At 43.1% G+C, this 24,806-nt stretch overlaps 1 protein-coding gene across 1 annotated transcript in view; it reads left to right on the forward strand.

The window, feature by feature from the left end:
• Nucleotides 1-24,806, forward strand: part of TRPC4 (transient receptor potential cation channel subfamily C member 4) — a 1,361,777-nt gene that overhangs the window by 378 nt on the left and 1,336,593 nt on the right. The window lies entirely within an intron of this gene.

Raw genomic sequence — 24,806 nt, forward strand, 5'->3', positions numbered from 1 at the left:
TGTAAGTAAATAGTCGGTTTCCAATTCGAAGAGGCGAACCGTTTACAAATGAATACGTGTTAAGATTGCAGTGCATATGGTGTGCACAAATAGCAGAATTTCATTACAAACAAAAAAAAAGTAAAACGTGGGCGAACTTATGACTCACTGCACTATACCTTTCAAAAGGGAGGGCCTTATTTGCACAAACTATCGTTTGCAGGTGAGTTAGCCAAGGTGCCTCAGAATGAAAAAAAAGACAACAAAACCCAGAATGCATGGTTTCCTTATACTTAATAGATGGACTGCAAACGGGGTGTCGTGGGGGAGCGGGGCCCCCTGATAATCACAGGAAGAGTAATACCGATGCCTCGTGTGAAAATACTAGGGAATATTTTCAAGTTTGGTATTTGTAATGTAATATGAGAAGCGTCAGCAATTAATGATTTATGTTTCCTGTAGAAGAGCATAACGGTTTTCTTAATCAGGGGCATAGCTTGGTCAGTAAAATTGGGGAAGGGGGTGGTGAGCTTCAGATTTTCCGAACAATCACTCTGCCATATCATAGTAAAATATATTCATTAAAAGTAGGGCATGAAGAAGCTTAAGGGGCAGTGGAAAAGAAAAGCAGTGCGGATTGTTAGGGGTACTTAAATACAATATATTGGAAATTACCAACTTTTTATAAAATTTCAGAGGAGAGAGTATGTGGGTGTGTCTGTGTGTGCCTGTACACATTCCAGGTGAAATTCGACAGACACTTCACCACACCCAAATGAAAGTTCTTGCACCCGACTATTTACTACAGAATACATTTATTAGGGGGCTGCAACGCCCCAAACACCACCGAGAAACTATGCCCCTGTTCATAATATCTACAGCAACTATACGGAGTTTATATTGGCGTATAACAGAGCCTCATGTTTCAGTGGTGTATATCTTTGTGTAGTTCTGAGTTTAATATCAACATTATGTTATCAACAAGTGATATCCCGAATAAACGTTTGAGTGATATATTTGTTCCCGAAAGTGTTTAAATATTGTTTGCTCACATGTGCCTGTCAAGGATTTGGCTGCAGCAAAAGACTACTCCTGTCTCCCTTCTGTCCAAACTAACCCATTGACCCTGCCACACAATCTTTGTCTATTCATCCAGGTGTGGGTGTCCTTACAAATAAATCGTGTTCATTTTAAGAATTGAATAGTAACCTAACTCACAGTTATCTTTGTTTGCCCTTTTAAATCTGAGTGCTAAATACCTGCAACTAAATAGGTTTCCACTGGAGAGAGTCGACTGTTTCTGTTATTTTGATGTCAGTTTCAGATCTCTAATTAATTGACGGGCCATCTATCTTTAGTGGGTTGCGCACAGAGCACAAGAAAACAGTGACATTTAAACAGTTCGTATTCATGCTTGGGGCAAACTTGTGGTATCAAATTTTAAGGGACTATGGGGGTTATTACAACTTTGGAGGAGGTGTTAATCCGTCCCAAAAGTGATGGTAAAGTGACGGATATACCACCAGCCGTATTACGAGTCCATTATATCCTATGGAACTCTTAATACGGCTGGTGGTATATCCGTCACATTTGGGACGGATTAACACCTCCTCCAAAGTTGTAATAACCCCCTATATGTGCAGCTTCTGGGACATCTGAGATTGGACTGTAAAGATTTGTGAACCCTTTGGTTCTACCAAGAGAAGACATGTTTTATTTAAAGATGTTTGGTATTTCCCTATGTAAATCTTAGACTTTTGTTTCACCAAGAACTTTATCATGATTATATTATTTACTCCCATAATTGTTAGTACTATGTTTTGGACTTTGATGTGGCTATTATTGTGTGTGTAATGCCAGTTCCCATCAGCACACTAACAACCAACAGAACAAGTTGGGTAGAATTCCTACCATCCATCTAACACCCCCTTAAATATGGCGTGTAGTTGGCTAGCTTGGTTCCCAACAACACTCGCCACCAAAAAACACCATCCTCTTACATATTACTATACATACACATGTATGTGATCTAATGTAAATCATAATATCAAACTGAAACCTAATTGTACAAAACTAAATATAATTCCATACCTCAGTTTCTGTCAGCTTAACAGAGAGATGTCAATTTAACATCTTCCTGAAGGCAATAGTTAATCAATGCTTCCAGATAAAGATTCCATAAAGGACAAGCAATAGCAGAAATGTTCCACTGCTGGTCTTGATCATGTTCTTCTTGGTAGAAAAATATTTTTAGCTGAAGACCTTAAATTGCTAAGCAGTTGTTAACATTTGAACACCTTTTTTTTCATAAAAATGGGAGCTTTTTCAAAGAGCAATTTGTATAATAGCATAATAATCTTCATACGACATTTGAGTCAATGTAGTTTTTTTCCAACATTGCAAAGACCTGTGCTCTATTGGTCATGTTAGAGATGGCCCCTGGCTATTGAATTTACACCACTCGCAGCTTTCTTGTGCCCATTTTAAATGTGTGAGCCAATAAGTAGTTGACCGTATCTATTTTGGCTCCTACAATGGCTCTGGTTTCTGCTGCTGCCTTTCTCTGAAAGCATAGTTTAATTGTACAGGACAAGCTTCTATCATAACTTGTGAAATTGTTTGGTCATCTCACAATTTTGGAATGAAACCGTAACCTTTATGTCAAAGCTTCCTAAGAGCTTGGAGGCTACACCTATTTTATGTTTATTTGGTTATGTAGGTCAGTCTAACTAAACTGAAACTAGAAATATTTTCTTGGACCTTCCTTTTGTGTTGGCAAAATGTAGGACATCAATAGATTGGAAAGTAAGGATGGCTCCAAGATATGGTGCTAAATCTCAAAAGACTGGAGAGGCTGAGAGTGGGCTGTTAAGGCATAGAGGAGGGTGGCAGAAGAGGTGGCTCTTGGTGCTGGATGGGATGCTATCATGACACTTCCAGAGGAAAAGCTGGAAGTGCGCCCCCCTTGAAGAAAGACTTTAGATTCTCATTCACATGTGGATTTTAGGGACAGTAACTTAGCCATACATGAATGTTGATAACAATGTACTATTGAGAATTCGATAAAGCAGGTGCAAACTTGTACACATATACAACTGTTGCAGCCTCTGTAGGTAACCTATTAAATTGCTCCCTGATGTTCAGTCGCTCAATGTATTTATGCTATCAGTTCATCACTATCTACTTTGGTTGATCCTCTGGGGGCAAATTTATTTTAAGCCATTTCTGCCCTCCTTGGGGGCAGATTGGGCTATTTTTATTAGGCAGATGGGGGCAGAAACCACTAGGCACCAGGGATTTTTTTGTGCTAATTTCAAGCAAGGGGAGCGACCCCTTAGGCAAGGGTCACTCCCACACAGTTTATTTTAGACCATTTCTGCTCCTCTTTGGGGCAAATTGGCATATTTCTATTGGGCTGATCTGCCCCCGGGGGCAAAAACCACTTAGGCACCAGGGATTGGTGTGTGTGTGTGTATGTGTGTGTTTTGTTTGGGGCAAGGGTCGCTCCCCACGGGGGCACATTACTGTTGGCCAGGCAGATCAGACTATTTTTAGATGGCCCATCTGCCCCCAAGGGGGGAAGAAAGCCCTCCAGAGCCCACTAGAGACCAGGGAAGATTTTTTTTCAAAATAAGAGGGTGGGCACTCCAAATAAATGGGGCCAAAGTCGTTCTGCCCACCAGTGGGCAGATGGGGCAATTACCCCCGATCCAAACCCCAGGGGGCAGAAAGTCTACTAAATGCCAGGGAATAAAAAAAAAAAAAGAGTGTGGTGGTGGCTACCAAGCAGTATGGGCATGGTTATGCCCCCACCAAACTGAAGGGGGTAACAGTCTATCAGTTCTCCCCCGCACACTAAAACATCTTATCCCATGGCAAACAAGAGGACATTTGATTATTTGGGGATTTGGTTTCTCATTTGGGCCGTGAGAGTTTGGCTAACTCTCAAAATTGTCCCACTTGGCATGGTGAGGGCTGCACTTTTTGGACTTTGGAACACTGCCATGTAGAAAAATCCACAAGACCTAGACACATCTGAAAACTAAACATCTGGGTGAGTCCAGGGTGGTGTGCTTTACATTTACCCCGCACCATTTTCTTACCCACAATGCCCTGCAAACCTCCAACTTTGCTGGAAATCACATATTTTTTCCCCATTTTTTTGATGGAACCTTCCGGAATCTGCAGGAATCCACAAAATTCCTACCACCCAGAATTGTCTCATCTATACCGATAACAATTCTGCCCTACTTGTCAGACTAAACATTTTTTTTTCAAACTGCCTTTTGGACCTGGTTTGGTTCCTCCTCAATTTCGACATGTTTTTGGCTCTTCTCTGTCACAGGCACCTTGTCCACCCACACAAGTGAGGTACCATTTTTACTGGGAGACTGAGTGGAACGTTGGGTGGTAGGAAAGTTGCCCCAGTGAGGTGATCCCACACAGAAATTAGGGAAAAATTTGATTTTTCAGCTAAGTTTGAGGTTTGCTGAGGATTCTGTTCAAGAAAACACAGTGGGATCCACACATGTCACACAAGATAGTGTTTTGGGGCATTTCCTCTAGTGGGCACTTAGGGGAACGATGGGTGGAAGGAGATTTGTGGCTCCCCTCACATTCCAGAACTTTCTGTCACCGAAATGTGAGGAAAAAGTGTTTCTTTTTGCCAGATTTTGAGGTTTGCAAAGGATTCTGCATGACATAACCAGGTGAGAGCCCCACAAGTCACCCCATCTTGGATTCCCCTAGGCATCTAGTTTGAAAAAATGCACTGGTTTGGTAGGTTTCCTTAGGTGGCAGCTGAGCTGGAGGCCTAAATCCACAGCTAGGCACGTTCCCAAAAACAGATCTGTTTTTCTTTGGGAAAATGTGATGTGTTTACGTTGTGTTTTGGGCATTTCCTGTCACAGGCACTAGGCCTGCCCACACAAGTGAGGTACCATTTTTGTCAGGAGACTTGGAGGAATGCTGAGTGGAAGGAAATTTGTGGCTCCTCTCAGATTCCAGAACTTTCTGTCACCAAAATGTCTTGTTTTTTGGCCAGATGTTGAGGTTTGCAAGGGATTCTGGGTAACATAACCTCATAAGAGCCCCACAAGTCACCCCATCTTGGATTCTCCTAGGTGTTTAGTTTTAAAAAATGCACAGGTTTGGTAGGTAACTTTAGGTCATGGCTAAGCCAGAGGCCTAAATCCATAGCTAGGCACTTTCCAAAAAACAGCTGTTTTGTTTGGGAAAATGTGATGTGTCCACTTTGTCTTTTGTGGCATTTTGTGTTGGGGGCGCTAGGCCTACCCACACAAGTGAGTTACCATTTTTATCGGAAGACTTGGGGGAACGTTGGGTGGAAGGAAATTTGTAGCTCCTCTCAGATTACAGGACTTTCTGTTACCGAAATATGAGGAAAAAGTGTTCTCTTGGCCATATTTTGAAGTTTGCAAAGGATTCTGGGTAACATAACCTGGTGAGAGCCCCACAAGTCACCCAATCATGGATTCCCCTAGGCATCTAGTTTGAAAAAATGCACATGTTTGGTAGGTTTCCTTAGGTGGCAGCTGAGCTGGAGGCCAAAATCCACAGCTAGGCACGTTCCCAAAAACAGCTCTGTTTTCTTTGGGAAAATGTGATGTGTTTACGTTGTGTTTTGGGGCATTTCCTGTCACAGGCACTAGGCCTGCCCACACAAGTGAGGTACCATTTTTGTCAGGAGACTTGGAGAATGCTGAGTGGAAGGAAATTTGTGGCTCCTCTCAGATTCCAGAACTTTCTGTCACCAAAATTTCTTGTTTTTTGGCCAGATTTTGAGGTTTGCCAGGGATTCTGGGTAACATAACCTCGTAAGAGCCCCACAAGTCACCCCATCTTGGATTCTCCTAGGTGTTTAGTTTTAAAAAATGCACAGGTTTGGTAGCTTTCTGTAGGTCCCAGCTAAGCTAGAGGCTAAAATACACAGCTAGGCACTTTCCAAAAAACAGCTGTTTTGTTTGGGAAAATGTGATGTATCCACTTTCTCTTTTGTGGCATTTCATGTTGCGGGCGCTAGGCCTACCCACACAAGTGAGTTACCATTTTTATCGGGAGACTTGGGGAAACATTGGGTGGAAGGAAATTTGTGGTTCCTCTCAGATTCCTGGACTTTCTGTTACCAAAATGTGAAGAAAAAGTGTCTTTTTTGCCAGATTTTGAGGTTTGCAAAGGATTCTGGGTAACAGAATCTGGGGAGAGCCCCACAAGTCACCCCATCCTGGATTCCTCTAGGTGTCTAGTTTTCAAAAATATGCAGGTTTGGTAGGTTTCTCTAGGTGCCGGAGTCAGAGGCCAAAATACACAGCAAGGCACTTACCGAAAAACACATCAGATTTCAATGTAAAAATGTGATGTGCCCATGTTGCATTTCCTGTCGCGAGCATTAGGCCTACCCTCACAAGTGAGGTACCATTTTTATCGGGAGACTTGGGGGAATACAGAATAGAAAAACAAGTGTTATTGCACCTTGTCTTTCTCTACGTTTTTTCCTTCTAAATATAAGACAGTGTGCAAAAAAAACATCTATTTGAGAAATGCCTTGTTATTCACATGCTATTATGGGCACCCCAGACTTCAGAGATGTGCAAATAGCCACTGCTTCTCAACACCTTATCTTGTGCCCATTTTGGACATACAAAGGTTTTTTAATACTATTTTTCAATCTTTATATTTCAGAAAATGAATAGCTGTATACCCGGTATAGAATGAAAACCCATTGAAAAGTGCAGCTTATTTATTCGTTCTGGGTACCTAGGGTTCTTGAGGAACGAACAAGCCCTATATATCCCTGCAACCAGAAAAATCTGACATCGCAGGAAAAAATTACAGAGTAGAATGTGGAGAAAAATTGCTGTTTTTTCACCTCAATTTTAATTTTGTTTTTATTTCAGCTGTTATTTTCTCTAGGAAACCCATGGAGGATCAACATAAATTACCCCTTGCTGAATTCAGAATTTTGTCTACTTTTCAGAAATGTTTAGCTTTCTGGGACCCAGCATTGGTTTCACACCTATTAATCAATAAGTAGAAGGAGGCTAAAAGCACAATTTTTTTTTTTAAATGGGGTATGTCCCAGTAAAATGCCAAAATTGTGTTGAAAAATTGGGGTTTCTGATTCAAGTCTGCCTGTTCCTTAAAGCTGGGAAGATGGTGATTTTAGCACCGCAAACCCTTTGTTGATGCCATTTTCAGGGAAAAGACCACAAGCCTTCGTCTGCAGCCCTTTTTCCCATTCTCTTTTTTTTAAACTGAAATGTTTGCTGTATTTTGGCTAATGTCTTGGTCTCCTTCAGGGGAACCCACAAAGTCTTGGTACTTCTAGAATTCCCAAGATGTTGAACAAAAAGGACGCAAATTTGGCATGGGCAGCTTATGTGGACAAAAAGTTATGGGGGCCTAAGCGTGAACTGCCCCAAACAGCCAAAAAAAGGCTTGGCACCTGTTGGAAAATGGGTTATTGGTAAGTGCAGGTAAGTACCTACATTTAGCAATAGGCCACTAACCTTCACTTAGGTCCAGTTAGGTCTCAGTAAATTAGACCTAGCTCAACCCTTGGTAGCTGGGTAACGAGAGACAAGGCTTAACTTAGGAGACAAAGCGTAAAGCATTAAAATATCACAAAACAGTAATTAAATTAAAATCAGGAAACAGTTTAAAAATCCACAATCAGTTTATAAGAATAGGAAGTATTTTTAGCTTCAAAATGACACCAAAACGAATAAAATCGGATAAGGTGAACCGGAGGTATGAATTTTTAAAGAATTAATGCTTTCTAGAACATAGAAACAAAAAGCGACAATCTGGTCACCTGGTTGCACCTCGACTGGGGCAAAGTCAAAGTTTAAGGCTGACCGCGATGGAGCCCTGCTCAGCTACAGCCTTTCTAGGAGTTTCCAGATGTGTGGGCTGGTGATGGCTCTCCCACTGGGAAATGAGTTTTGGAGCCAGACAGTGAACAAAAAGGTCCTGGGTGTAGAGATAGTGAGTCTACCTGACAGGAATGCTGGGGAGGAGTTGTCCCCTGCCTTGATTATACTTCAGAGAGACTCGGCACAGCAGACACATAGAAACCTGACATCAGGCTTTTGTTTCACTAGCAGGGCTAGGGCCAAAGGGTAAAGGGCGAACTGACCAGTAGAGGATTTAGGGTTAGACAAAGGGGTGTCCCCACCGAAAGGCTGGCCCTGGGCATACAAATTTTATCCCCAGAACCTGTGGAGGAGCAAGATTCTGGACCTGGATGCCTGCAGTAACACAATGGTCAGCTTAAAATACACGCCTTGTGATGTCTGATGGGCTAAGTATGCTGTCTGCAGCTGCCACCCAGCACTAGACGGATCTTCCCAGAGCAAGTGGCTCTGGTCCTCACACCATAGAAGGACCAGTTTGAGAATGACTTGGATTCTAATGCACCCCCTGGATGCCCTAAAAGATGGTCATGAGTCCATGGGATCTGTGAAGGGCAGAGCAGAGGAGAAACCTGGCACAGGGAGCCAGTGAAACCAGCTCCCTGCAAAGTGTGCTGCCTTTGAGGCCAGAAGACCTGCTGAAAATGCCCCTGGTGGATAGAACCTACCAGTAGGAATCCAGTGAGCCCAAGATCATTGAAACCAGCCCAACAAAGCTGAAAATAACAACCTCTAAGGATATTGACCCTCTGCGAGAAATTAAGCATGTGGAGCTTTGCAACAATTCCTAGAAAAATCCCCAGGGCAAGCTATTTCCTTGGCATTGACTCAAGGTTTACCAATAATACAGGTAGGAACCTGTATGAGAGCTGCTCGCCAGAGGCCCACTAAGCTTGGGAACTCCATCCCTCATGCTAGTGTATGTATGGGGGACACTGGGACCCCATATCCAGGGCCCAGAAAAAAAGAGACCCTGCCAGGGCTGCCACTGGAACATTGAGTCCCGCTACCCCATAATTGGAACCCACAACAAAGGCTGACTGAGGCCCACCACCTCTGCAGCTGGAGCTTAACAGAAGTTGCATCCACTCTGGAAGCATAAGAAGAGTTGCTCCTGCGGGGCAAGTGCAGGGCACTAGAGACCAGCTCCCACAGACGAAGTAAGACCATGCAGGGCGGAAGTTGGGGCTGCTGGACCCCACTCTGCATAGTCCACAATAAATCTGACTGGATGCAGCTGGGTGGCCAGCAGGCGTGGGCACCCTACATTAAAAAGAAAAACAAAAAAAAAGGAAAAACCATGTAGTTTGGGGCCTCAAAGCACAATTAAAGTGAGCAACCATGCTTATAAAAATTCACTGCTCCACAGAGGGAGAGCGCAATAATGCACTGCAAGGACCCATTCAGTACTATCCCTCTGATTTTGGTGGCAACAGAAGGGTAGGGGAACTGCCAACACGACTTGCCTTAGGTGTGGGGTTTGGGAGCTGCAGAAGTTGCAGCAACACCCTCTACAAGAAAATGTTTGAAAATGATCCTATGTTTCTGTAGTCGGGAAACACATGAGCCCCCCCCCGCGGTCTGCTTCACACTGAATTTAAGCATTCCAAATACATTGAAGATTTGTTCTACAGCATGGGAGTGCAGGAACTTCTAGTGATTGGTTCTATGGCTGCATTTCATGTGGCCCAAATATGCAAAAGAAAGACCCAGGCACGTTATGCTGATTTTCAATGCTTTTTTTAAAGTATATTTCAGATACTTGTTTTTGATAATCATTGCAATACTTTATTGACAATAATGATTGCATTTAAACAGGATTACTGATTTCTGTGATACAATGGTATTTTATAACACATGATTATGGGTCTTTCAATATTGTAACCCCTTGACAAGGGGAAAGGGGAAAACTGGCCAGTAGCAGTTTTAGAGTTCCCACCCACCCACAGGCTGGCACTTGGTATAAAAGTATCTTGCTTCTACTTTACAACCTGAAGTAGAGCAAGACCCTGACCTAGATGGTGACAGGGGCAACACCATGGATAGCTTGAAGGACAAGCCCCCTGATGATGGCTTGCCTTATATTTTCGTGTTGTGACCCCTTGACCAAAGCCATAGGCTTGCCCTATATATTGCTGTGATGATCTTTTGACGAAGTTAATAGTTGTCTCATATTTTAATGTGGTGATGCTTTGACAAAGCCAATAAGCCTACGTTTATTTACAGTGACACCCCTCTATATTGTGATGGTCTATCTGGTGTAGGTGGGATGATACTGTAATTTTGATGATCATGACCCAGTAGGGGTCAAATATGCTTCCAGAATGTCTCCAAGGGTAAGTCTATCTGCCTGACTTAAATGTTTGTACTTTAAGGCATAGTATTTAGTACTGTGTGTGTGTGAGTAATTAACATGTTTCCTTTCTCAAAGAAAAAGCAGTGACTTGTCAATCATTTACTGAGTTTTATTATTGCTTGCCAGCAAATTGCAATTACTAGCCACCACACCAGCTCCCCTTAGTAGGCCTTGGACATCTCTGCTTTGCTACCCTGAAAGAGAGTCAAGTGCCACAGTGAGGTACTTGGTTTCCAGAAAGGAGACAATGGTCGACCTATTACTAGTGCAGGCCTGCACAATTAATAGCACAAGTACTTACAAGAACAAATGACCCATTTTCCCTGCAAGCTACATCCTGTATAATACATTTCTAAGTGGTCAAATGGAATTTCCTCCTGTGTATATATGCCATCATTGCACACATAACAGACGTTTCCTAAGAACATACTAAATATGAGGAGATAAGTGCAGTTACACCCATTTGAGCTAAATGTTGATTGTGTGATTCAGCTGTTAAAGAAAGCAGTTAAGCCCATCAGATTCCATTGTTGCTTCTACGTGAAACATGAGAGGTGTGCTTTTAAAATGCCTATCACTGTTCATGGACTTTCATGCTTGATGTGAAATTCATTGACAATTACCAGAATCAAATATATTTTGTATCACTTTGTTTCTAACTTGTACCTTGTCACTTGTGTTTTTGAAATCACGGTTATCTTTTCTGTTAATATTGTACATTAGAAGCATGAAAAAACACCCTGTGCCTTAAATGCATTTTCTTGAATAAGCTGTGGGAAACAATGAAGAATCCGAAAAAGAGATAATCGGTGCATTGAAAATCCTTAATGTTGGGATGTTTACTTGATAAGCAATGGCTAATATTCAGTGTTGCTTTTGAGGGCCAGGAGTCATTCTAGGTAACTTCTTTGTTTGGAGGTCAGATCAGAGCAGTGTACTTTTCTGTTGCGTAATGGGGTGTATATTTTGTGATAGTGCTATTGTGGGTTGTTACACCCAACGGAGAAGTGTATTCTGAGGCGGTAGTCAGTGAAATTCAAACCTTAGAGCCGGAGTCTGTTCGGTTCACTTTCACCAACCCATGCATAGCACCCCAGATAATGTCACACAGAATCTTTGAAGTTTATATTTTTCACCACACTACACTTGCACCCTCGGGACATTCATACTCTGAAGGACACCGGCAATACAAGGTTAATGATTAACAAAAGAGTACACCTTACGTGTGGCTTGTGAGGATATGTGGATAAAAAATCTTTCACAAATTAAAGTTTGCTCAATTTCTGAGCTCTTCAGTTTTTCGTGAATTTCGGGGCAATGGAGAATATGTCCTGTATTTTCAAGTTGTTATAGTTGTAGGTACGGAAGATGCTTTCAGGCCTACATATATCTGTTTATTATTCCCTGTCTTAATCTTTAGCAATGCAACCCTCCCTTTCAAACCTGTAATTGATAAATATATATATACATATATATTTATAGATACTTATATTACATTTCACATGTTTTCCTTAATAAACAATATGCTCAGAACGTTACTGATCGTGGAGTTAGTCAATATTGTTACCTTTCAGTCTGTACTTGTGGCTTGGTTCCATGAGTTGCGTGAGGGCTACTCCTCTCCTAACGCGAACTGGCACTTCTGTCCCCCACACCCTTGTATACCATTACCCCTTTCCCACATTTGTCACTCCAACTGTTTTGGTTGAATAGATTATGGTAGTGGTCTGGAAATCCCAACCCTCCAATTTAGTCTTATTGAATAAAATATGACGCTGCCTGTATACCAAATTTTCTCATGTCTTGATACATTTTGGAAATCAAATAATTAGTGATATCCTGATGAATATGTATTTCATGTAATAATGAAGGTATTATCAGGAATGCACAGTGAGTGTATTGCAGTGTGACACAGAGGAGGTCATGCACTGCGGAAATTAGTTTTGGTGGGTGTTTCCTCTCAGCCAAAATGTTCAATGCCAATTCTCTCTGCTTCCCAGAAAGAACGTAGAATTTGAATTGAAAATTGCAAAAATGCTAAGATGTGTAGTAGAAAGAGCATAACATATTTTTTTAAAGCGCCATTGATTGCTATTGTTAATGCAGATCATAATCTTTATTAAAGTACGCTCTTGTAAACCTCTATAATATTTGTTTTAACCCCTTCGCTGCTGTGTCTTTTCCCAGCAGTGCTGAGCCCTTTTTTTGGCTATTTTAGTAATTTGCACTCAGGCCTCCATATCTTTTTGTGCACATAAGCTACCCATACCAAATTTGTGTTTGTGGATCCCCCTGGAGTAGCTGAGAAAAATAGGAAAATATGGCAAAACTGTTGAGTATGGAAAAAGCGCTCCAAATAAAAGTGCCTGTTATCCCCCTAAAAATGACCTCCACAAACCTTTGGCTGTACTAAAGTCACCATCTTCCCAGCTTTCAGGAACATGCAGAGCTGAATCAAAAAAATGACAGTTTTTGCATTTTTCTAAGAGGTAACCTATTTCCCTATATTTTGTGAACTCAACCTACTTCCAATTTGTGGTGGAATCCAGTGCGAAACCCATGGGTGATCCAGAAAAGCTATAGATCCGGTAGGTGCTTTTTACCTGCGGCAGACAGGGGACCAGTGCCACTATTCCAAGGAAGGCTGATCCTGCCTTTGGCTCACAAAGGGTTTCCTTTTGCTGGGGCAGTTGGTCTTTGGTCCAGGACAAGCTGCAGTAGAGTAGTTCCAGCAGCGGCCACAGGTTCAAAGTATCACACCTTTGGATTGTTCAGGTTCTGGTTGTCGCCAATGTGGGACTTTTCTTGTCCTTTCTTCACAAGTTTTTGCAGATCTGAGTTTCTGGTGCCAAGGGTGCCCTTTAAATCCTAGATTTAGGGGCACTAGAGGTGTAGGTGTAAATAGCCGAGGTGCTACTAGGCCCAGCATCTAATCCACCTCTGAGGTGACCACATCTGTTTGGTTGTTGCACCTTTCCTACCCAGAATCCTCTATTCTTTTTAAGATAGCAGAAGCCTTCCTCAAGGGTACAGACCAGGCTGCCCACCATAGAGGCGTGGCTAGCCTGCTGGGGGTGTATGTCTCCTGACTAATTTTCCTACCTACCCTGATGCAAATCTGCCTGGGAGCAGAGTGAGGGCTTTGTCCTCTACTGATGGACAGCCTGCTTGCATATCAGATGTGGTGTGCAGTTCAAAGCTCACTACCTTGATCTGTCACTTCACTAGCCTTCCTGGGAGCGAGGGAGGTGTGACCTCCTTCCTGTCCAGGCCTTTGTCCCGACTCGTGGGAGCATTCACACATCTGACCCAGTGGTCAGAATTCTGTCTTGGTGGCAGCAACTGCAAGATGGCAGACAGAGCACAGGGAAACTGGGGTACCTCGGTGGGCAACATCTAAGGTTGCTCTCTGGGCCCATTCAACATCACCCTAAATATGAGATTCATGACAGGGGTGAGAAGGCACGTTATTTGATATCAAACAAGATCCACTTGGACTGTACCATCATGGAGCTAGCGACTTTGGATTTACCCGGATTCTAGCCAATTTTATCCTATTGACATTTGATCACTTACAGTAGCTTTAAATGTTTTAATGGACAGATCACCATAGTAACATATACACATGCAGTTATATGTCCACACCTTTGATATGATGCACCCTGCCGTCTGGGCTCAGGGGGCCTTGCTTATTATTGACATATATATTAAAGATAGTGATTTAGCAGTGAAACACATGGTGTGGGCACAGTTGACTTCAAGACGTTGGCAGTGCTCCTGTAGTCTGCAATGGCAGGCCTTCTGTCAGTGGTTTACTTGGGTCACTCAGGGTGGAACAAACAGTGCTTCAGGCCCTGGAGGCCCCTCTAACACCAATGCCTTGGGTACCATTGGTTCCATATACTAGGTACTCATAAGAGGGATAAAGTACTTGTCACTTGGGGATACTAACGCATGTTTACCCACTTAAGGAGAAAGCACTGGCACTGGGCCCTGGTTAGCAGTCTCCAGTGCACTTTCAGAGTGATAACCAACAGCATCTAGAGCAAAGAGTGTGGGTGTGACCCTCTGGAAATAGGCACTTTCCTACATGACTACTTTCCTGAAGAAGCACAGCTGACCAGTGCCAACTAGACCTGCCCTTGAACCTGCTGGTGGCTTCTGTTGGAGTGAGTCCTGACCGCAAGTGCTGTTTTTGAGGGCCTGGAACCCTTGGCTAGCATTGGAGTGTGCTCACTCCAGTCTTCAAAATCTGGAACTCAGAAACTTTTACCTACTTTCTGCCTGGAGAACCAGCAGAGAACAGGGTAGCCATCGAAGCCTCAGTCATTGAGTACAAATTGCTGGTTGGCCTCAACTTGCTGACTTTCTCTGCTGACGTAAATATGATTTCCAGAAATGTTTCTAAGTCTGAATATAGAAGGGTTCATCAAGACAGATGCAGAACAGAATCCGATCAATGTTGAGGCCTTACTGGGCACAGACTTCAAAATGTACCTGTTAAGAGCTTTGCTGCCTTTGTTGACGACTGCACTGAGACCCCATGCTTCAGCAACCCTCTTTCATAAAGCATCACTTCAGACCTACCTTACAGCTTGACCTTATGACAATTCATTGACAGCTTTTCTCCATAAAAGTTTCTGAAACCAAAGTTTAGTCCATTTGCTTTGAGCCATAGCTAGTAGGGGTTAAGCCGAGATTTAAATTACTGAAAACTTTACTGGACCTCACACAAATAGTGCTAATATTACTTGTAGTGGACTACCATCAACACCAGCTAATAATCTACTTTCTCACACTACTACAGTTACAAAGGTAGATATGGACACTGTTCTCAAAAAATGTATTTCTCTCCAGAGAACAAATAGATTGTTTTGCAAAATAACCATCTGCTTGGTTGATCAGAATTTAAAATGATTACAAGTAAAAAATCTCATCACTCAAGAGAATAGTTTGTTGATAAGAAATAATGTGGACATTTCAGCTTAAAAGGTAACATGGAAACCCCAACCAAACTTTGCCCATTGCCAAGCATTTCAGTTATTTGCTCTCAAGTGATGAGAATGGCATTGATAAGACATTGGATGCAAACATAAATATGCATTTACCCCCAAATACAAATACCACCATGGACCTCAAAATATTAGTTACGTAAGTTAGTATGAAGTATTGTTCAAGGCACAAGTAAGAAGCGTTAACAACATGCTCAGATCTATGTTTGATATAGCAACACTTTCAAACAAAAGCATAAATAAATAATGTCTCTAAGCCAAAGCGCATTGAGCATATGAAAGAATAAATTCATGTGAACCATACATGTATACCATAAAGAGCCAGGTGTATTTTCTTTGCAGTTTTTAGGTAGCGGTGGCTATGGCAAAGGTGGTGCTGCTCTTTGGTGGTAATTAATGATAGTATTAGAGATGGTATCAATAGTAATAATAGAGACAGTGCTACTGGTAGTATTGGTTGTAGTATTTTCAGTTGTATTGTTGGTGTCATGTGGGGGTATAGAGTTGTTGTAGTAGTGATATTAGTAGTATTGATGTTATTGGTAGTGGTGGCTTTGTTGGTGTGATTTCTAGGGTGGTGTTATTGATAGTGTTGTGCTGGATGAATGATATGGGGTGATGGTATTTTAGGTAGTATGAGAGTGGAACTAGTGCATATATTAGTGTTGATAAGGACATGGTATATGTGATTATCACTGGTGGCGTTACTGGTGATATGGGTAATGTTGATGGTAGTACTGGTGGTGGTATTAGTGGTGTTTCTAGTGGTAATATTATTCGTTTTTTCCATAATAGTGGTGGCCCTAGTGCTACTACTGATGGTGAAATTGCTGTGGTATTGGTTGAATTGGTGGTGGCGATGATAGTATTGATGCTATTATTGATGGCTGGTGGTAATAATATTGGTGGCATTTGTAGTGGTGGCATTGGTAATTATAGTGGTGTTATTAGTGTTGGTGGTGGTATTGATAAAAGCAGTATTGAGGATGGTTTTGCTGACGGTATTGATGGAGTGGTATTGGTAGTGATCATCTTAGTGATGCCTTTGCTAATGGTAATAGTGATAGGGGTGTTTTTGATAGTGATGTGATATTGTTGGTAGTTGTGGGATTAGTAGAGGCATTTGTATTGCTGTCATTGGTATTTATATCAGTCGTATTGTCTATTGGTGAGAGATGTATTTGTGGTGGTATGTGTGCTAGTACTAGTGATGGTAATGATTGTGGTGATAGCATAACTGGTATTGGTGTTGGTGGTATGGTACTAGTGGTTGTAGTATTGATGGCTGTGATCAAGTACCTAAATTAACATGTGTACCTCTTGTATTAGCACCTGCTAATGTTTGCATCTTTATCACATTAGGAGGTCCTGATCACATAATAACTGTTACCATAAACTTTGCACTTAAGTAATAAAAACACATTCAAAAGATGTCTTCTGCCATAAACAAAATTATTTCTTTGCACAATGCAGGTATAAGATATACTGAATGTGACTAAAAGTGGGATCAGTGAGTATATTAAAATACAGGTCTGGGTTCAATTCAATTACACTGACAAAGTAGGCAGAATTGATATATTTTCACTGCTAAATCTGTCAGACTTAGGGTTGTATTCCCCAAATCATTTTGCCTGATCTTTTTGCAGATTCTTTTGTTGGCCTTAAAACGCTGAGTACTTTGAGCACCACTGACATGTCCCCAGAGGAGCTTGAGGACAGAAGGTAGGAGAGAAAGCTGAGGCTGGAGCTTGTCAAATTTGAGCAGGAGCAACAACTTGCCAAGTTAGTAAAGGAATAAGCTTGAGCAGAGAGGAGGCTAGGCATGGAGTAGAGGAAGATGGCCCATGAGCTAAGCCTCAAAGGACTTGAAATAAGAGTACTTCAGGTTGAGTCTTGCAGTACTGGTGTCAGCGTAGCTATAGTGGCCACTGGTGAAGTAAGGGTCCACATATCAAAAGGTTTGGTGCCCAGTTATGTGGTGGGTGGTGACAATGATACATAGTTTGCAGCCTATTAAGTAGATGTAAGGGTGCATATGATTCTTGTGGAGTGCTGGGTGGGATAGTTTGTGGAGATACATGCTACAGTGGGGTGGGACATGCTCTTGGCACTGGAGGTAAATGAACAGACTCACCACACTGCAATGAATGCCATTCTGGCCAGTATGTTTAGTCTGACCCCTGAGAAGTATAGCCAGAGATTCAGGGTCTTCCACAAGATCTCATCACAGTCATGGGTGGATATCTTTGACTATACCTGCAAGGCACTGAGTGGCTGGATGAGGGGAAGCAAGGTGGGTGATTATTCAGGGCCGTACAACTTAATTTCAAAAGTGCACATGCTAGATGTTTGTTTTACAGAGCGGTAACAACACGTGGTTGATAGCAAGCTGACTGACTGCAAGGATCTTGCTGAGGAGGCTGCCATCTGGGTCAGCACCACAGTGTCCAAGAAGGTATATGGGGAACAGGCTCATAAAAGGGTGGTCAGGGTTCCCACAAGAAGAAGGGGGGGAGAGATAAAAAAAAGAGTTCTCTCAAGGCCCCTAAAACAACTCACAGGGGAAAGGGTTGAATTCCTGGTGCTATGAATGTTTTGAGTATGGGCACTGTAAGGGGGGGTCTCAAGTGCCTAAAAAGAGCACAATCTCCCATTGGCTGAAAAGTCCCCGGGGTGGTGAGCATAGTGCTGAGGGAGAAGTTCATCCCAGTAAGTTAGGGGGAGTACAGCGAGGTTACACTAGTGTCCCTGGGTGACAGCAAGATGGTTCCTAAAATGCATGTGCCAAATAATTTTGCAAAGTATAGGCAATGGGTTACCATCAACAGGCAAGGTTTTGAGACTCTGAGGGATGCCGGTGCCAGTATGACTATGGTAAGGAGTCCGCAGGTGTCCCCAGAGCAAGTGATACATAATGTTTTCCACCATGTTGTGGTGGCTGACAACAGGGAGGGCCACTACCAGTGACCCTTGTGCTATTGGAGTGTGGGGGGTTTCAGGTCCTCTGAAAGTTGCAGTGAGCCTTGCCACGTCTGTGAAATGTTTGTTAGGTAATTACCTTGAACACACTACCTGGAAAGAAGTGGGGCTTAAGGCACAACTGGAAATGTTAGGGTTCCCTGAGTGGATAAATGCTACCACCAGGTCTGTGGCTGCCCAGGAGGGAGGTCAATATGGGCTAGAGGCTAGAGCAATGACCTAGGCAGCTGCTAGGAAAGGGAAGGGCAGAGGGTATAGAAAACCAGCTCCTGAATGTGTCCTAGTTGAGGTGGATGGGATACTAGTGGGTGGAGGACCCACCAAAGAGGAGTTCAGAAAGAGTGTCCAGACCTGGAGGGCATGAGGCAACAAGCTGAAGGTCAAGCAGCAGGTGATGCCTCTGGGATTCATCACATTTATTCGGAGGACAACCTCCTCTACAGTAAGCCTAAGGCTCCTGTGCATGGCACAACCAGGGCGCTGGTGGTCCCCCAATGCCACAGGGCCTTCCTACTGGACTGGAGCTGGCTGATAGCGTACCTCTGGCAGGATATCTAGGCTGACAAGACCTTTGCAAGACTTGTTCCACACTTTTATTGGCATAGGATGAAGATTTCCTCTGATGCATTCTGCAGAGCTTGTTTGACCTGCCAGGCCAATCGAAAGTCAGGGCAGAGGCTGAAAGCCCACCTACCTCCCTTGCCTGTTGTTGGCATACTATTTGGGAGGGTGGGCATCACCATTGTAGGCCTATTGATACCCAGGAAGCCTCTGGCTACAGGTTTATCCTGGTGCTGGTGTACAATGCCAAAAGATACCTAGAAGCCATACCTCTGAGAACAGCAAGTGCACCTGCAGGGGATAAGGCCCTAATGGGGATTTATACAAGAGGGGGTTTCACAAAGGAAGTGGTGTCCAACAGGGGCACTTCATGTCTACTTACAGGCAAAGTGTAAAGAGTGTAGAGTGACTTACAAGTTCTCCACCCCTACCATCCACAAACCAATGGGCTTGTTGAAAGGTTCATCAAGACCCTTAAAGTCATGATCAAAGGCCTACATAAGGCGTATGTGGGACGTCCTTTTGCCATGACTTCTGTTTGCTTACAGAGAAGTGCTACAGAAGGGAGTGGGCTTCATCCCCTTTGAGCTTCTGTATGGACATCCTATAAGAGGACCTCTGAGTCTGGTGAAAGAAGGGTGGGAGCAAGCCAGCAAGGAAGTGATGGAGAAGTGGTATTATCAAAATTCTTTCTCTGTGGAACTGCAACTGGGTCAGAAAGTGTGGGTGATGGAACCCGTAGGGCCTAGGGCCCTCCAAGATCCCTGTATTTGGCCCTGTGAAATTGTTGAGAGGAAGGGTAGGTTCACATACCTGGTGGCTCAAAAACCCCTAAGCACCCCCACAGGGTACTCCATATCAACCATCTCAAACCACACTTTGAGAAGTCTGAGTTCACCATGCTGTTGGTGACAGATGGGCAGGAGGTAGAGGAGAGGGAAACCTCCCTGATACTGTGACCTCCAAGGAGAAAGATGGAAAGTGTGAACCTTTTACCCGGTCTGACTTCTGAACAACAGAGGGACTGCCACAAGTTGTTGGGGTAGCACTCCTCTGTTTTCCTTCACCCCTGGGACTACCCACCTATGTACCCATGATGTGGTCACAGGAGGCAGCCTCCCTGTCAAGAATAAGTCTTACAGGCTGTCTGAGAAGGTGAGGGCCAACATTAAAGAGGAGGTTTCTAAAATGCTGGAATTGGGGATGATAAATCCTCTAATAGCACCTGGTCCAGTTATGTGGTACTGGTATCAAAAACTGTCCAACTGGTTACAACACCTGAACTCAGGTTCTCTGTGAATTTCAGGGGGCTCAATTCAGTTACCAAGACTATCCTCCAGGCTGATGAACCAATAGACCGGTAAGGGGCTACCCAGTTCTTAAGTACCTTTGATCTTACATCAGGGTGCTGGCAGATTGCCCTAGCTGAGGGAGAAAGGAGAGGTCAGCCTTCTCCACTCTAGAGGGCTAACATCAGTTTATGGTGACGTCTTTTGGTCTCGAGAATGCCCCTGCCACCTCCCAAAGGTTGGTGAACCAGGTTCTGACTGGTATGGTGACCTTCAGTACTGCCTACTTGGATAGCATCGTGGTCTTCAGTAGCAGCTGGAAGGACTACCTTGCTTACTTCCAGAAGGTACTTCAGGCTCTGCTACAGGCAGGCCTGACTATCAAGGCCAGTGAGTGCCAGACAGGGCATGTGCCTGTGATGTACTTGGGATACCTGGTGGGCAGGAGAAAGGTGCAGCCCCCCCAGGCCAAGAAAGAAACTATCATGGATTAGGAGCTCTCTTAAATCCAGACTCAGGTCAGAGCCTTCGTAGGCCTCAATGAATACTACAGCAGGTTTGTCAAGGGATATGGCATAATTATTCCCCCATGGCAGAGCTGACTTCGAAGAAGCAGGTCTGGAATGTGATTTGGACAGAGGCATGCCAAAAAGCATTTTTCTTAAAACAGGCCATGTGCACAGCCCCTATGCTCAAGGACCCTGACTTTTCAAGGGAATTTATTGTATAGACAGATGTCTCGGAGCACGGCATAGCAGCAGTAGTTGCATAACTTAAAGAAGAGGCCTAGGTCAACCTGATGCCTTCATGTCCAGGAGCTTACTCCCCAGGGAAAAAAGGTGGAGTTCTATTGAGAGGGAAGCCTTTGAAGTGGTCTGGGCACTGACAAAACTGAGACCATACCTGTTTAGGACTTATTTCCTGATGCAGACAGACCACAGGCTCTTCAGGTGGATAATGCAAATAAGGGGTGAGAAATCAAAATTGTTAAGGTGGTCCATTTCCATATAGAATACGTATTTTAGGGTGGAACACAAACTAATGGTAGACCATTTCAATGTCTCTCTAGCATTGGGTAGTGCTTCCTTTCAGCCAGGGGGACATGTGTTAGACCTGTTAGCCTTACGGTGGTCTGCCCCCAAACGTGTTGCCTGTTTACCTCCTCTTTTTGCTGATTTTTTAGTTGGCCTTAGGGCACTAAACACTTTACCATTGCTGACTGTCAGGAAAACTATTGCGAGTGTTGTGAAGTTCTTCCCTCAGCAAAAATGATTCTCCTTTTCCTTGTACCCACGTTGGTTGCCGTGGCGTCCTCACTCCTGTAGGCTCTTGTGGAGGCTGTTCTTAGAACTAGCTTCTTAAGGTTTAACTGCCACTCAAGATGGTGGCCACAAATCTTTGTGAGTTCAGCGCACAAGTGTTTCTACCTTAGTCTTGTGCTGAAGCTTGCCTCCAGCTGTTTCTCTCTGGGAGCTGTGCCCTTCAACTGTCATCCTGAGGAGAATGAACAGTTGAATGTGCAGTAGGAATGTACATATCTATGCTCTTATCACCCGACTGCAGGTCCTTCCTTTAAAGAAATCCCAATAAGAAGAAAGGTGCAGGTTACAGAAGCACACACTGAAAAATCCTATCTTCAAGTGGGAAACACAGGCTGTAACTGGATCTGGAGGTGGGTTCTCTTTTTCTATTCCCATTCCCCTTTATCTAGTGGATGCAGGGTTCAGATAATCAGTAAAGTCTGAGCACGCATCTGTTGGAGGGAGTTGGTTAAAAGGCATCTGCTCCTGTGAAAGTTTGATTAAATGGGTAATCTCCAGACTCTGACCAGTGCTAAAGTACACATGCCTCTTCCCTAAAACATGGTAACATTAATTCATCCACAAATATAATATTTTATTTATTATAATTCCCTAGTAGAGAGCACTACCTGTGCCCAGAGCCTGTAAATTAAATGGTATTAGTGGCCAGCAAAACACATTTTTGTACCACATGCACAAGTAGCCCTTTAAACATGTCTCAGGCCTGCCACTGCAGGGACTGTGTGTACAGTTTGTCTGCCCTGTCGACTTGGCATTTAAATAGCATTGCATGTCCTGGTAGTGTAAAACACCTAAATTTGTTTTTCACCAGTATGAGGCCTACTCCTCTCATAGATTAACAATTGGAATTCCTTATTACACTCTTAAGCTGAAATTCCTGATTAAGAAGGATTAGCTCTGTCAAATTGCACAGCAATTGGAATGGTAATGATAAATACTCTATGCTGGCAAACTTGGATTTAGCATTGCTATTTTAAAAATGTTACTTTTAGAAAGTGTATATTTCTCTGCTCTTAAAGCTCTGTGTGCCTGTTGTCTGTCTGCTATACAAACCTGGGGTAGATGCCAGCTTGAATTTGTGCATTCCCTTTAGACAGCCACAAACAAAAGAAGGTTGTGTGTGTCTGAGTGCCCATCTGCATCCTGATGGCTCATCCTGGGCAGGAGGTGAAGGAGAGACTGACGTTTGCACCTGAATGGGAAGTGCCTTGTCCAAACACAAAGGGCTGGCTACTCCCTTGTAGTGAGTCTGGAGCCAGGACTATGAAGAAATGACCTCTTTGTGCTACAAAGACCTTCTTTGAAGTCAACCCTACTTCAAATGCTTAACTGTGTTTAAGTACTGGGTCTCTGACCCCTCCAAACCAGATGCTCTGGGACGTGTAAAGAACCTCTGTTAGAAGGACTGTTGTGCTGCTGCAAGGACTGTCATGCTGTTTTTCTGTTATGCTTCCCTGCTGCTCTCTGCCCCAGCTGGGGGAGAGCTGGACTCTGTCTGGAACCCAGAAGGATTCCCATGGGCGTCTTGGCTTGCTTCCTGTTGCTTGAGACTCCGGAATATCAAATTCTCATCACCTGATTCTGTGCCTGGCTCAGTGGAAGTGAACCCAAGCTCTTTTCCAGTCAAACCAACACATCTCCTGTCTGCTTGAAGCAGAAAAAACACATTGTCACTATTGCAGAGGCAGAATTGGCACATTGCACTCAGAACCAGAGCTTTGCATAAGTAAACAACAAATAGGAACTGCTGCATTGCCACCACTGCAGTGTGGGAACATTGACGTATCCCTTCCAATGCATGGAGAAGCCCAGCACATAATCAACGGAACAAACAATTCTCGGCTCAGCGCATCACCTTCAGAACCGCTGCATTACTGCCACTGCAGGAAGGAAATCCATGCATCACCTGGACGGTGGGATCAACACCCCTGCATCTTGCTGTTGCAACCAGGATGAAGATACAGTGTTCAGTGGGCTAGCATGGCTCCTGTATCTAGCCCTCAGTCCCTCACGGTCAGCCTGAACTCCTGACTTTGCCCTGAGGCAGCGCAACCAGATTACCCCAATTGTCACTCATTGCTTTTAAGCTTTACAGACATTTTTATTCTTTAAAAGTTCATATCTCAACTTCTACTTATTGGAATTTTGTTGTTTTGATCCTGATTTATTTACAAAATCATAATCTATTTTCCTAGCCTAGTGTGAAGTGTTTGTTTGGTGGAATAATAACATAAACAGCTAATGGCTTAAGGTGAGGGAGAAAAAGTCATCTCAGCTCATGTAATGCTATGGACAATGTCTCAAGCCAATGCCCGAAATAAGCTGATTCAAATAGGTTTATGTTGTGCATATTGTAGGCAATAGGTCAAGCAGCCAGCTGTACTATGAATCCATATCTAAAATTGCAACCCTCACATTCTATTAGCTTGTAAATCATCAATTGCTTTGACTCTGATTATAATCATGAGTGATAAGGTGAGGAAAATATAAATTATTATTGCTAAATGCAGCTGCAACTGATGGAATATAATGCAATTTGATTGAACATGTTGTAAAATAGCCATTTGATGAGCAATAGTGGAAGAGAAAAAAAAAGCATAAAAATACCCTGTCGATTCTACTGAAAACAAACAGTTGAATGAAACAACCTTTAAGCAAAAGTTGTTTTCTTCATCAGATAGATTAGCCTATTGAACCAAATGAATTCATCAAAATACATCAGTACGCTCCTAACATACTAATTTTTAAAACTAAAGTTAAATCCAATAAAAGAAGCACATGTGGAGTAGCTTGATCCCACAACTTTCGGAAACAATTAAGATTACAGTTGTTACCTTCACCTTCTCTCCTACTACCCAAGCACAGTAAATCGGCACTGAATCGCACAGTATACCAATGTTGCTATTACAGAATAAGGGACTGATTTCATTTTGGTCACAAACATCCTGGATATCCCAGCGGCCGTATTATGATACCCATATGATAGAACTGGATTGTAATACTGTGCACGGGATATCAGTCACCTTTTTGACAGAGTATTCCCCTCGCCAAGACGTAAATCAGGCCCTAACTCTGTGTGGCAATCTCAGAAATACAGTCACCAGAGTACATTTCTTCCCTCCAAGTTACCATAGGCTGTGACAGGATAGTGCAAATTTCCATCTGGGAAAATTAAATAAGCATCAGTTGGTCTGCCCTTAATGTTCAAAAGTAATCAATATGAGTGCATGCCTTTGTTGGCTTATTAAGTAAACCAACAGCTATGCTAATTCTTATTTATAACTGTATGTGGAGTGCTGCAACAGGTGACATGTGAGTCTTGATAAATCATTAAAACAACATGCTACAGAACATGTGCAAATCCAAAAGGATGG

The sequence above is a fragment of the Pleurodeles waltl genome, chromosome 8, assembly GCF_031143425.1.
Source record: "Pleurodeles waltl isolate 20211129_DDA chromosome 8, aPleWal1.hap1.20221129, whole genome shotgun sequence".
In the NCBI taxonomy this organism is placed as follows: Eukaryota; Metazoa; Chordata; class Amphibia; order Caudata; family Salamandridae; genus Pleurodeles; species Pleurodeles waltl.